We start from the raw sequence: 16,107 nt of genomic DNA on the forward strand, positions 1-16,107 counted from the left end.
TTAACTTTTGCGTTCTTTACCAAGAATTAACATTTCATATACAGCATTGTTAATTGCAAATAAAATAACACCGCTACTGAGTAATATAAATGCCATAGGCTAGCTTCATTAGATTAATGAGCCAATGATTCCAACCTTGATGTCTCTTCTAATTATGCATAATGCACAGTTCCTTTCAAAAGAAGACATCTAATTAATTATATACAAATGTCATCCATAGGTCATTGACAGCTAAGATGATCACTGATGATTCCCTTTAGTCCAAGGCAACTTAGTACTCCTTTGGGATTTTCAGAAAATGTCACCTTCGAATCAAAAACTTCTCTAGCTAAAAGATTAAAAAGGGAAAAATAAATCTCCAAATTCTCACCTTTTTCATAAAAAAATAACTTTATCTAGATAATCTGAGCAACAAATGCAACCTTTTCAGACACACATATGTGAAGATTTCCTGTTAGTGATGTAACTAGGTGTTTGAAATAAATCATGTGCCTAAAAAAGAAAATATTTGTCATTGTCAATATTTAGAATGTCATTCTTCCCCAGGAGAAGAAATATTAACATATTCACTTGATAAAAAAATAACATTAATTCACAAAATATTCATGAAAAAATAATACTTTACAAATTTGGATTATATTTATCTTTAAACATATTAGAAAGGAAGGAAGAATTCATTTATCAATGGATGCTCTGATATATTCTGAGAATACCTGTTTAGTGTGTGCAATCTTAAAATAATAAAATATGATTTCAATTCAATGATTGTAAACAGCGTAAATATTATGGTAAAAAAAATACAAAATGTCTACAAACCCTATAATATTTAAAGAAGTATCATAGATAGATTAAATTTATGAATACACAGTATTCCATTCTTTCCAAATCTGCATGCCAGTTGTCCCAATAACATGACTTTAAAACTGATAAACATAATTATTAATATCATAAAATATCTTAATATCTATGTTATCTATCATCAAAATGTTTTATATTTTATATATAATAACTAAACTACTTTTCATAAAATTAGTTGTTCCACAAATGAGGTTGAACAACAGCACACTTATTTTTAAAGGTCAAAAGTTCAGATATGAGATTTGTATTTATAGGATGAATTTATTGCAAAAGGAAATTTCACTTTTCCCAGTGATTTAATATTCTGTAAGAACAAAGTCTTTTTGCATTATTTGTAGTTTTAAACTTTTAGAATCAGGAGAGGTGATATACACATTGTATTAAACTTTAAGATAATGTTTAATATTTCTCTCTTACAAAAATATGATGGAATTATTTTTGTTTCCCTAACATAAGATTTAACTAGCATTTGTTTTTCCGGCCAATCATTCAACCAAAAATCTCATTAAATTTTTCTCTATATGCACTTACAATGTAAAAACTTGAACAAAATACTCTTTTAAGAAAACTTGCCATTTATATTAGTTGAGTATATTCTTCATGGCTATAGGGAGTTTAGATAGCATTATTTATAATTTATTGTTAACATGGATTTTATTAAGTAAATATCTGTCTATATAAAACAAGTATAAAATACCCTTAAAAGTAATATGAATGAAATGAGAATTATTTTTAAAATATATTTTCATAGAAGTTACAATTTGAAAGGGAGAAACTTTATAAAATACTTTGAATGTTGATAACACCATATATCAGGAAAGATATGAACAAGGAATAAAGTGACATTTATCTTGGGCCATGGTGAAAGAGTATTAGTTGTTAGAGCACATGGAAAATAATGTAGTAGAAGAGTTGGAACCTTAACGAAAGACATAAAATGTAAATTGAGAATTGACATTTCTGGGAAATGACAAACATTACAGAGTTTCTTTGGTGTGTAGAATGGATAAGTATGAGGACATGAAAAAATGTTTTAAGATATGTTGGATGTAAATTAGTGTTATGTATAAATATCTGTTTAAAAGTTTGATTTTATTTTGGTCAGAGTTTTCAGTGGGTAAGTGTATGATTCAAAGAATGTTTGGAGATAAATTTTGCAGTATTGCAGAAGATAAATTGGAATAAAAGCAACACATATCATAGTTCTCAACTCAATTTATGCTCCCTAATTTTATTAATTACAAACACCTATTGATTCTTTTACATTATACCACTAATGCTTATTTTATTAAACTATAAAGTAAATATTAAAACTTAGAAAAGTAGGCAAATGGAAAAAGTTAGATACATGCAAAATCTTAACATTAATATTTTGTAATAATAAAATAATATCTTTTAAATTCTATATAAGTTTACACAATTTTTACTAATTTTAATTATTTAAATATAATTGTTAAAATTTAATTTTTTATATGTGTGCATATATATATTTATATATGAATACGTATGTGTAAGTTTTATTTCAGAATAAATTTAAGAGGGTGTTATTCACAGAGGGAACATAATCAGTAAACTCATTAAATACATATTATCTATATTGGTGAACAATGAATTTTAAATCATGCCATTTGACTTTACTAAGGAATTCATGAGTTTGATATACCACAAATTAAGTTCTACTTTGAACCTAAAACCAACAAGTATCCAACATAGACCCTAAACATTCATTTATTGAGTGGTATATTCCTGCAATGATGTCATTAATAGCCAGAAACATCATCTTCTCAGATGCTACAAATGTAGGTCACCTTTTATTTTTCCATAAGAAAAAACCTAATCAATACCATGGAAGAGAAAAACATGGAAAATTTTGGAAATAGTCATCAATGATTACATCTACTGTAAGAAGATAAGGAAAGTCTCTGTGAGGAAGTATATTTAAACTTGATATCTAAAGAAGTGGTTCTAACAATATGGTACCTTGGGCAGCAACTAGGAACTTATAAAAAATTTCCCATATCAAACCTGCTAATTCAGAAAATATGGGTGGTGAGATCTAGCAAAGTATATCTTAACGTGCCTTCCAGGCAATTTGGACATTCAGGAAAGTTGGAGAATGAATGATCTTGACTCTTAGAGGAAGAATAGGAATTGATTAATAAGAGACAGGAATGAAATGTTTTCAGGCATTTCACTTCAGGTATAGAGGGTACAGGTCATGGGAGAGACACTTTGCTCAAAGCACCAGAAGAAAAGGGAAGACACAATGAAGGTAAAATGGAGTGAAATAAGGTTAGGTATATGGTCAGGGATTCAATTGCATAGAATTACACTTTATTGAAAAAAAGGGCTCAATTGTGCATTTAGTCTGCCATTTTATATAAAGTCACTGGTGTGGTTTAGGTATGAAGTGCCCACCAAAAACTTATGTGTGAGATTACAAGAAAATATAGAGGTGAGATGATTCATCTCTGAGAGCCTTAACCTAACTAGTGCATTAATCCACTCGAATGGATTGATTGGGTGGTAACTATGGGAAGGTAATTATGATGTTCTGCCTCACCTCAGGCCCTAAGCAACAGAGTTAGCCATCTGTGGACTAAATCCTCTAAAACTGTGAGCCCCAAATAAGCTCCTCTAAAATCCTTCTTGTCAGATCTTTTGGTCAAAGTGACTAAAAAACTGACCAAAACAGTCACACATCTTTATTTCTTACAATATCAATAAAAACAAGGCACTTATTAAGATGTTTACATGTCATTCTCATTGTGGCACCAACAAATGGTTGTTTTTCTCCTCTCTGTAGTTAAACTTTAGTATGTTCCTTCCTGACATTCTATGTTGCTGATAAAAATGAATAATAGATAGGAGCTAAAAATCATTATTTTCAATTGTATTGTGTCACTGACTTTAAGGAAAATATATGAAGAGTAATAAACAAGAAAATAAAATAATTATTTCTGTACTTAACTATATGTTATAGTATTAGGCACTTTAAGTTTCAAAAGGCAATTTTGTATACATTATTGAATTAATTTCTGTTCTTTATATAAACTATTTTGTAGCTATCGATTTAAAAAACCCAATCCAAGATTTCATACAAACTTACATCTATACTAGAGTGTAAGCTCTACAAAAATCCATGTTTCTTTGCTATCTTCCATACTGATAACTCTGAAGTACTTGATGATTGCATGAATCATAGTAGGTATGCAATGAGTAGGTATGTAGTAAATGTATCTGTAGAATAAATATTTTAAAAATTGACTCACTATAGCTTTATCAATTGTCAATATTTATAAAATTTATATTTCCAAATATTTGTTTGTTCATATACTTTTTAAATCTTTCATTAGGCTACATGAACATATGTGTAGAATGATTTATCATATATAGAGTCTTTATTAAAATAGGAATAAAATACATGTCTATGTTTTCCACTTCTTTGCAACTGACCCTCATACAAGTTTTGGCTGGTAAAGGTAAAATAACACTCAATTTTCCCCTTAATAGCTACTGTATATATAAATCTAGTTTGTTTTGGGAAGTCATGCAGAGTGAAAGAATCATCTGTCTTATGCATAAAAAATCAGGCAGTGAGTAGTCATTGTGACAATACATAGAAGAAGCTATTTGTTCATCCTTTCAGCCATGGCAAAAGAGAAGGATTAAAAAGAGAAGAGTGAAGATGCACATTTTTCTATTATATGTTTTTATATAGCCTTGAAAAAGCTTGTTACAGCTAGAAGTTTTTTAAATGTAATTTTTCCAATATACTTCCCTTATATTAAAATGTATGACTGCCTTGCCAATCTTCTACATATTTATAACCAATTTCCATTGCATTGACAAAATGCAGGTAAACAATAAAGTACAATAATACATTGGATGAAACCAGTCAACAGAAGTAATTTTCTAAGCTTGTATACCATATTAGGCATATTTCTACACAGTTTATCTCTGGTTTTGTCCTAAAATAAAATTTATACATTCCACTGGAAAGGAAAATATATAGCCAATATATAAAACAAATATATAGGGAAATTAGATAATTGTAAGACAAATTTATATTTGAAAATATCTTTCATAAATGCTAACAACCAAACCAACTTAACTCCTCACATTATGTAGACTTCACACACACAAACACACACACACACACAAAGATCTCTATATGAGACTCAAATATTTTTGTCATAGAATAAATCTTGTGGGTGTGGATGTGTATGTGTAAAAAAGAAATATGTATTGTTTGGGCTCTATTGTTAACATTATGATGATAAATGTGTGTGGAAAAGCAGATAGTTTCCATAAAAAGTAAATATGTGTTATGACCTATGCACCTTTAGTTACCAGATTCTGATTAGCTCTTTAACAGTAGAAATGCTTAAGTGGGGCTGGGGATGTGGCTCAAGCGGTAGCGTGCTCGCCTGGCATGCGTGCGGCCCGGGTTCGATCCTCAGCACCACATACCAACAAAGATGTTGTGTCCGCCGAGAACTAAAATAAATTCTCTCTCTCTCTCCTCCTTTCCTCTCTCTAAAAAAAAAAAAAAAAAAAAGAAATGCTTAAGTGTGGTTCTAAAGCACATTTATCTGAGTTCTATCCTGAACTTTTTCATGTCCCCAGTTGATTTGGAGAAGACAAATAACTTCTTTCAATTTTGAATGGATATTCTGAGTAGCAAATGAGATCTGACAGGATGCACTTTGTTCAGATTCTATGTTTAATCTATTTGTGTCATCTGAAAAATCTGTAAGGCATAACATAGTCTTATTTCATTTCTTTAGAAATAAAAATAAAGATTTTATTGTTTCTTTTATACACCTTATAAAGTAGTTAAAATCATTGAATTATTTTTGATAATGTGTGGACATTTTATCCAAAGATAAAAATAAATATATGGGTCTCACATTGTGTTAGTGTAGAAAATATATATATTTTATATTATGTGTAGTCATAATCTATGATCTTTATAGTCTATTAACCAAGATAAATATGTATCCACAGTATTTTATTAAAAACAGCATAAATATAGGTAACTGATTTATTTTTGTTTTTTTTTTACCTTGATTCCTTTATCTTTTCCTGTTTTCTAATCTCTAAAAACCCATATATTTTAATTATTTTTTAAAAAACCAGATTCTTTATACTTTCCTAATTTTACAGTCCTGATCTTTGTAAGACTGTGACCATTGTTGTGCAAAATAAGAATATAAACTCTGCAAAAATATTTGCTACCATGATTCAAAAATTTATTTAAATGTTGGTTTTAAATATTTTTTCTTACTATTCTTATTTATCTTCTCGTTTTTCTATAATTCACAAATTATTTTTCACATTTGTATCTGTTTAGTTATGCACTTATTTGTTCTCCAAAATTCTACTTTCTCATTTATATTCTTTTGTTTCCATTCACCTTGGAGCTCTGATTAATGGTGTGATCCTTGATAATTTGCTCTATGACTCTGCACTTCTCTTTTTTGCTGCAGGATTTTGTGATGCTCTATGTTTCTAACAGAAATGTCATTGCTTGAATGATTTTTAAAACATAAATTTCTGAGGATACAAAGTAAAAGTATTTATCAGAGGTAGAAATGTGTTTCTGTTGATCTTTATAATATTCTCTAAGAATAGAATGATTTTCTGAAGTTTATTGATTGGGCTCAAGTGAGATCAGCAAATAAGTTGTAAAACATGAATTTCATATTTTGTAATCTTTGAAATAAATGCACTGACCAATTTCAAGATTTAAAAGAAAAGAATCAGAAATGATGCTGCATTTGTTTAGCAATGTGCAGCATGTATTAGATAAACCAATCAATACCTAATTACTAGTCTATGGACTTCTGTATTTTAATGCTCAGGCTTTCACAGAGATAAACCACCTGCTGTGTGACCTGATGTATTTGTTCTGACAGCACTTTTAAGGGACTGCTCAAAACCTGGCAATAACTACATTATTCCAAGAGAAATAATTTTCCAAGAGACTTATTTCCACACATGTCCAAATAAATATAGAAAGCCAAAGAAGTGCATGAGCAAATAAATGTACACAGCTGAAAATCTCCTTTTCTATACAAAATAAATGAAATACAATATTTAAAGCATGCCTTTCCTAACACAATTAAGGGTCATAGCCCAAGGACATTAGTTACAATGTTCACTTCTTTCTGTGACCAAACTTGAGCTGGTCAGTGTATTGAAAGACAGTTCTATTACAATTGCTCAAATTTCAGTGCTCTCTGTGTACACAGCAGTCCAGCATCTCAGTAGTTCTCACAAAGGTTTCCCTGAAATATTATTTTTTAAAAATAAAAAATTCAGATAACATTTTATGTTATGCATATCATCCATCATGCACATCATCCATCCTAACCCCAGGCCAATTTCCAAGTAGAATTTGTGTAGTCATAATCTATGATCTTTATAGTCTATTAACCAAGACAAATATGTATCCACAGTATTTTATTAAAAACAGCATTGTCTTTTCCTTGAAATTAAAATAAAATAAAACAGAGAGAGAATGTTTCAGCCAAAGAGGTCTTCAGAGGAAGAAAGAGAAGAATGCATCACAGGAATATTTTCTTCTCTTAGAGTTGTTTAAAAACTTTTAAATTATTGTTTTGTTAGTACAATGAATATGTATTATGTGAATTCATTTGAAATCAGAATATACTCTATCTAGATCTTATATCCAAATCTTGAAACTATTTCTAGTTTCTCTGAAAATTCAGATGCATTCTGAATAGTGGATGCTACACTGATGTTTAGTATTATTTTCTTCTTAACACAACATTTGTTATGGATTTGATTTTAAAGTAAATGTTAATCGACATATTATATCTTCATAATCTTATCTATTATTTCTTTTTCCTTCCTCTCCAACCATTTTATTTATCTGTTCTTTACTTCTGGGGAGAAGTTTATATTCCTTATAATGGACTGTAATTTTCACAATTTTTGTCATTAATTACTTTAAATATGGAATTTAATTCCATTATATCACCTTGAATTTCAACAAACAATGCTTTGATTTTTAAATTCACATGACTTTATTTTTAAGTCTATCAATGTTAGCCTACTTTTGTACTTGTACCACCCTCTCCTATCTCAGAAAGTTCACATAGTCTATTAATGCGAATGCTCCCTGAAATTTCATCCTGCTTAGTAGAATCATACTGTTGAATTTTAATTTTTTTCTGAGTTACCTATTGTGATATAGAAATGTTTCATAACAGCATATTGCTTCCTTGTTTCATTTTACTTATATTTGAAGAGAGACTGAACCTAACCCAGTATTTAAATACTTACAGATGATGAAGTGTGTTATGTCTTTGTTGCTGTTAGACTTTATTTCTCAGAAAGTAAACTGAAGTGGAGACAGAATTCTTCAGCTTCCACTTCTAGAAGACTTCAAGACCTGAAGACTTGGTCTCATGTCATTCTGGAGGAGAGAAATAACTTTTTCAGCTTCCAGCTTCGATTTTATTTTGAAAATTACATGAAATATTGGTAGGTATTTTACTGGAACAGAAATTACAAAAGTATGCCAGTTTGATAACAAATATGCCAAGGTGAGAACACTCCCTCTGAATTCTATCACCATAAGTATTTGCATATATTTATAGGCAATAGAGTGCTTGTCTGTACAAAGCTGTGATAACCTTGAACTTACCTGCCTCTATCTGTAATCTGCTTTCCAAGAGTCCAGCTGTAGTTCTATAGTTTCGGTATTTAAAAGAGAGACTCTGGTTGTATTAGGAAAATGTGTCTGAACACTAGGACCAATATTTTAATTATACATGTGGAAATGTATTTGTAGCATGTGTGTATGGGAGGTGTGCATGATAGAATAACCCAAACTTCTTTAATACAACATTCAATTTTATAATTTTTATATTACAAATATATGACTTATATATACATAGTTGTACATATGTATGTTATATATGTTGATGTGCATTTATATTTATTCATAAGTGATACAATAATACAAAAATCTGTATTATGTATATATGTACATTTTTGCACATTTCTGTGTGTGTATATGTGTGTGAGTATATACATAAATATACACATTTATGCCCTGACAGAATGACACAGTGCATATTTTTGTATGTTTTTTTTTGTGTTTTTATATATATTTAGCTTGTTGTAAGATGTATATATACATAAATATTGTGTTTTGTTATTATTGGTGATACACCAAATAAAATTTTCTCTCACCAACAATCAAAATATATTTCTTTTTCTGGAGGAGATCTATTCCTCCGAATTATGAAAATGTTGTGTACTTCATGTTGGTTAAACATAAGAATCAAAGTTTCTTTAAATTATAGACTGTTTTGTACATTCTTCCAGTTTCATGATCTGGTAATCACAATGAAAGATGTTCCTAAATATGCAGGTCTTACTCGCATGCTGTATTACTCCACTTTTGCCTTCAGCTTGTCACCTTAACATTAAGCCAAGGTCGTATTTTTAATGTGTTTTTATGCCAAAACCCCCACTTCCAAAAAAAAAAAGTTCTGTGTTAGAACAAAGTACTTACAATATAGAACACAGATATGAAAGTGACACAGAACAACAGAAGTTCCTGACTGTCATGACAATTCATTGTATGTTCTACAGGCAGCCTTACACCTATAATTTAGGTAGTAATTCTCCCCTAGCCTCAGGCTTCACTGTTTGAGATCTGCCATTTCTCTCTCTCCTTTCTTACTTTTGTTTGTTTGTTTGTTTTGTTTTGTTTTGTTTTTGCCTCTACAGATGGGAAAAATGAATGGGAATATTTGTGAATCATTTGTCTGGGAGAGACTGAAAGGAACATCTGTTACTCTGGCACATATTCCCATTGGCTGGAAATTAGTGACGTGGCTGAGACTCCTAGCAAGGGAATCTTCAAAGTGTGGTCCAAGTGCATTCCAGGAAAGGAGAAAAACATAGATGGTGATAAATATAAGTGCTCTGAAATAAGTAGCCCAAAGTACCACATTCTGCTCTTGAAAGGAGACAATATCTTAAGGTGCTATGAGCATTATAGTGACTTAAAGTCATTAATCATGATTTGATAAGGTGTTATAAAACTTATATATTGTAAATCATTAAAAATTAAAAATTTTGTTTTTATCCTGTGTTTCAGGCTATATGAACATTTCATTGCTAGTTCAGTTTGTACATTTAGCTGAGTATCTAACCTTTCTCCTCAGTTTATTTTCATGTTTTGGCCCTTTTGTAAACAACATTATAAAATATCATTGCTTAGAGAGAAAGGCCTCAGTGAAGAGAGAACATAAAGAAGTTATTCACATCCTGTGTATATAATACACACAAATTGATTTGCATAAAATTATGTTAAATATAACTGAAAAATAATATCTTATTATTACACAATACTGAAAATTATTATTTCAGAGTTATGCAAATGAAAATGCCTCAAGTAAACCAAGCCTTTATAACAAAAACTCTTAAAATGCCACTGGTTCACTCAGAGTCCTACATATATGCAAGCAAACAGAGTCAAGCATGAAAGTATTCATTCTTCCATTGTAAAGCAACCAAACAGAACTCACCAATCCCAAGATCAATCCCTAATTGTTCTCTTCTTTTTTCGTGTGATAATTGTTTATGTAGGATTATAAATTTAAAACTAGTATTTTAATTGTTTTAATAATCATGTGTGTCAAACAAGCTAGAGGATGTTAGCTTCATTTTTGCGGTGCTGGGAGCTGAACCCAGAGCCTGATGCTTATTAGGTAAGCATTCTACCACGGAACAACAGCCCAGCCTCATTCCCTTATTTAGTAAGAGACCTGGGATATAAACCCAAGGCTTTCCTTCCTACAACTGTTTTTCCATGACTTTGTGATACATAATTTTTAAATAATCTGATTTCACCATGCTCTCCAATATAAAAGTAAAACATTTATAACATCTGTTTCTACCAGGTTAAACTCTGGAACCAAATCTATTTAATTACCTCATCACCTGGAACATTTTAAGGCATTCTTATACCTCTAATTCAATTTTCACAGCTGTGTTTGAGGGTTTCAAGAGCCAAAACTGCAGCAGAGCTGATCCCAAAGGACCAAGAAACATAACAATTAAGTATGTTTTATCCAGGTTCTAACAATGTCTTACCAACTGCTTAGATGGTAAGCTGAAGCAAATGAGAGGGAATAGAGGGAAATACCAGTTTAGGGGTAGACACTGACAAAAACAAATAGTATCCACTTTTTTTTTCAGGATTATCATACCCAGAAGCCTTGTTTTTGATCTACCTCATTACCATAAAGATAAAGGACAATACTTCTGAAGTCCAGAATATAATTTAAAAAAATTTCAACTGAGTTGCCTCCCTGGGTCCTAAAAATGTCAAATAGTGCTAATTTTATCCATGCCCAAAAATGGCTCCCTTCTTCATAATGTGGATTTTAAGGAGAAGGCTGATCAGGGAAATCTGGAAATTTTTTTCCTGAATTCCAGAGGGAGAAATGCTAAGCAATGCTCAGCAATGCAGTTACAGATGGTGCAGAAAATGAATAATCCATCACTATATTTTCTTTCTTGCACTCAGGATTTAACCCAAAGCTTCTTTCCTACTGGGCTACATCCCAATATAGGCTTTTTTTGTTTTAAATTTTGAGACAGAGTATTGCTAAATTGCTGAGGCTAGCCTTGAATATGCCATCCTCCTGCCTCAGCCTCTTGAGCTGTTGAGATTACAGACATGTGTCACCACACCTGGCCTGTCACTATGTTCTTAATAGAAATACAACTGGCCAGGTAAACTTTTGGTCTTCTACAGGGCATGGAACCAAAGACTAGTAGGATCATGGCCTGGATGACCAAATGCTGATAAGAACAAGACTTCCTCAGAGAATATGTATAGGTCCTAAAAGAGAAGGGTCTATGGACACCCTGAAATTTCAAGCAAAATTTTGAGTATATTTCTGTGTTCAGGGTGAAGGGGTCTTCCTTTTTCAAATTCTGAGCTAGTAAAACGAACTTGAGTCTGTTGCAGAATAGGATAGAGAAGCCCTCAGATACACTTAAAGCCAAAGCAAGTCTGAGAGTTCACAAAACTGTCACTCAAAAGGTGGAACACACACTCACAACAGACAAATGATAAATTGATTTTTGTGCTTTTCTTCCTAAGTATTTCGAGTCTTTTTAAAACAAGGCTGTCAGGAACTCTAGATTCAAGTATTCTCCTGGACTTGGTCCATTTCTTAGGGAAATATATATATATATATATATATATATATTATTCATTCACCAATATTAAACCTCAGGATAGAAGATGTGACAAAGCAGCACTCTTTCCTCCATGTTGATTTCAGAGGCAGAGGTGGTCAGTATGGAAAACAATAGAATTTTCCTTGGAACTGGGCTGTCATGGGAGGTGCCTGCCATGATCTTAACCTACTGTCTCTTCCTCAATCCGTTTCTTCCAGTTTCTTAAGGCAAAAAATTATCTCTGAAGATACTTGGTAACAATTCCATCAAACAAATATACATGCTTTCAACACACTACTTTCAGATACTCTAGGTTTAGTTCAGCTGGCAGATGAGCTTATTGATACATTCACCTGGATAGCCAGGTGAGCCCATCTCCTTGAGGATGCCCACTCTATTTTTGGTAGCATGACCGGCCACAGAGAAGTGAGAAGCGCACAAGAACCTAGTGGTCTCCTGGAAATATTTTCCCTGGAAGGAAGGCAATTTCAAGAATGAGGTCTTCCAGGCAAATGACAACAAACCTCCCCAGGTGTTCCTCAATCACTGTGTTGTCTGTCAGGGGAATGTCTTATTCTTGACCTTTGCTTGTCCCGGTTTCAAGACAAGTTACCGGACCAACTTCAGATTTAGAAATCCCCAGGTCACATAAGATTCTACTATCCATAGCATTTTTAGGCTTTGAGGGGAGATTTTTAACAAAAACACCGCTAAATATTTTGTTCAGAGGAAGTCTTGCAATGGTCCAGTAAACTCACCCAATCAGTCCTTTGGATTCATACAACAAAGGCCAAGGAATGTTTATCAGGCATTTCCAGAGCACACAGTTTCACTTCTAGTCATGTGGGGCACTCTTTGTTATGTTTCTGCTGCCAGGAATCATGTAGAAATGATTTCAGTAGCTTGTATCTGTACTCTTTCCCTTTACTCTCCTTTTTCCCCCAAAGTGCCTGGTTGGCCTGGGTAGCTTTGAGAGCCTGATAAGCAGCCTTCTTTTTTTCAGGAGATTTGCTGGAAACAAATGGATCTTTTTTCTTTGCTCTTCCTCTGCCATCTGTGATTATTGCACCTGTGCACTTCCACCAGGTGGGGAAGAGAGGACCAACTCTGTTTACTTGATCATAGAAACCTATGTTCTCCCTAATTGTCTTTTTCTGATTCATTGAAGTTTCAGAACATTTAGGGGAATATATATATGAGAACATTCTCTCTATAGATAAATTATGTACCATAATTTTCATACATAATTATCATTTAAGGGATCTTTCATCTCTTTTTTGATTTGTTATTTATTTTTCTCACAAGTAAAATGGAAAGCAGAAAGAAACAGGAAAGCTAGAGTTGAGAGGAGGAGTAATAAGTGGAAGTTTTAAGAGGTTTAATGGTCATCACTACCCAGAGAAATCTGGATCCCAAACTATCAATCAGAGCATCATTTTGACCTCTAGGAATAAAGTGCAATTTGAAATTGCTCCTATACTGTAGTCTACCAATTCGGGATTTTATTTTCTCCAGTCTCAGACTGCCTACTGTAGGCAAAAATGCCTTTCTGCCATAGGATCTCAACTCAGAAGTTGTTCAATTTCTTAATTGTGTTGTCTCTTTCATCTAAGATTTAGCAATGAAGCATGTCCTTCACATCACATCATCCTAACTTTGTGGTAGGACAATCCTAATGTTATGGTTCAAATATAAGCTTTAACTAAAAGCTCCTGTTAATACAAAAATATTCAGAGGTGAAAAACATTACATTATGAAAGTTATAACCTAGTCGGTCCATCCCAGTTTGAATGGACTTGCCTCAGTCTGGCTGGGCACAAAATAACCGAGCCAGCACACAAGCCTTGTAGATTCCAACAGCAACTCTATTCCCGAACTCTCACGGGCACTCTACACGCACGTTCTGGGGAAAATACACACCCTCCACCGGGCTCTGCATACCAAATACTCTCAGAACCCCGTGAGAACTCCACAGGAACTCAAGGAGCAGGCGCCTGAGGCAGCAGGATACGCCCTTTTCCCAGCAGGATCCACCCTAAACCTGGAGCCACCTTAATCCAGTAGGATCCACCCTAAACCCAGAGCCGCCCTAATCCCTGAGCAAGGTCATCTTTCAAACCAAAACTCTCAAACATTCATGCAATGTCACTGCAAATGTCCTGGGTCCAAGGCAAGCCCATTTCCACAATGGAGAGTCCTCCCTCTAAGCAACATTGGGTAGGCGGACAAAGAAATTGCCATGCGTTATTCCTACTTGGCTATGGCTCTCAGCATGGACTGACTTGGTGGTGACTGCACAGAGGTGGGGCATGTCTAGAGGAGACATGTCACTGGGGATGGGTGTTCTTCCTGAGCTCTTTTCACCCATCTTTCTCTGCTTCTTGACCCCACCATCCATTAGTTATACCTTGAAAAAGAAAAAAATATTCAATGCAAGAATTGTAAGAATGATATTTCATCATGTTCAGTAGTACTGTTAAAATTAAAGGGAAAGAGTTGAAATCAGACATACACATTAAGAGGAAGGGATGTTGGGATTCATCTGAATGTTTTTTACCACCATCCATCTTCTGGCCCCCAACGATTCACTTCTTTCTGAACTGCAAAATACCCTTTCCCAAATTCACTAAAAATGTCGTCTCATAAAATCACCATCAAGAGTTCCATTTAAGGTTGAGTTGTAGCTCAGTGGTAGACCACTTGCATAGCATGCATTAGGCCACATATAAATGAATTAAATAAAAAATAAAGCTTCATCAAGAACTAAACAAAAATTTTTTAACAAGTCCCATCTAAAGTTAAATTTCATCTTCTCATGTCATCTTTTCAACACCATGATCTTGTCAAATTCATCATCACATGTACAAGGTACAGATAAGATTTTAGTAAATAAAATTTAATTCAGTTCATGGGCCACAGATTCTATCTTTGGACCTGTGAAATTAAGAAATAAGATATATTTGCCTAATACATGTCACATACAATGGTGAGATAGCTATGGGATAATAGCTGTATGTATTCTAGTTTAAAATGGATTAAAAACTTGAGAAGCCAAGTAATAACAGTCTTCTAAGTATATTTTTTAAATAATTTATTAATTATATGTGAAATAGTTTGGCATGTTCTATTGAATAGTAAAAAATTTTTATCAGCATCAATTCTGGATAAAACTCAAATGTGAGATATAGACATTACTAGCATTTTTTTCTGAACATTTTTCTTTTCTTATTTTTTTGGGGAAGGGGTACTGGGGATTGAACTCAGGGGCAGTTGTCCACTGAGCCACATCCCCAGCCCTATTTTGTATTTTATTTGAAAACAGGGTCTCACAGAGTTGCTTAGGGCTTCACTTTTGCAGGCCTCCTCCTGCCTCAGTCTCTCAAGCCTCTGGAATTACAGGCATGGGCCACCGCGCCTGGCCTGAACATTTTTCTTTCTCCTGCACTTTTTTATTCCATTTTATTCTTATTATTAATGTTTGTTGTTTTTGAAGAGGTTTTTGTTGTTGTTGTTTACATTTTTGCAGGATGCTTTGCAAATAAAATTAAGTTTCTAATAGATATCAGGCTATTTGACATTTTGTTTCTTTTTATGATAGTTTTGGAAATTTATGTCTAAAATATTTGTCAATTTTTGTCATGTCAAGATCTATTTTTGTAAATAAGTCATATTATTTGCTTTTAATATTGAGTCATTGCTCAACAATCTGAATTTTCTTTGATTATGCATAGTTTTAAATTGTGTTTCTTTCTTATTTTTCTTCATTGTTCTATATCTAACTATATTACTTTTATATTTTCAAAGAAACACTTATTTCTTTGATTTTTACCTGTTGTTTGTACCAGTAGATGTGTAAAAAAGTAAATTATTATAGCCTCAAAGTACTGAACTTTGTTGTGATTTGGTATCAGTTTGACTACACTATTTTTATGACTATGGCATGTTGTATGCATTTCAAATTATGCAGTGAAAAACTCAGAATTTTGCGGGTAGAGCAGAGTAATATCA

General features: G+C 32.6%; 1 pseudogene across 1 annotated transcript; it reads right to left on the reverse strand.

Annotated features, from left to right (window-relative positions):
* Positions 1-12,414: 12,414 nt before the first annotated feature.
* On the reverse strand, positions 12,415-13,153 carry LOC308640970 (ribosomal protein uL30-like; annotated as a pseudogene). The gene has a single exon. The product of its transcript is annotated as a ribosomal protein uL30-like (transcript).
* Positions 13,154-16,107: the final 2,954 nt, after the last annotated feature.

Source organism: Spermophilus citellus (assembly GCF_964194105.1).
Source record: "Spermophilus citellus genome assembly, chromosome: 1".
NCBI classification, from domain to species: Eukaryota; Metazoa; Chordata; class Mammalia; order Rodentia; family Sciuridae; genus Spermophilus; species Spermophilus citellus.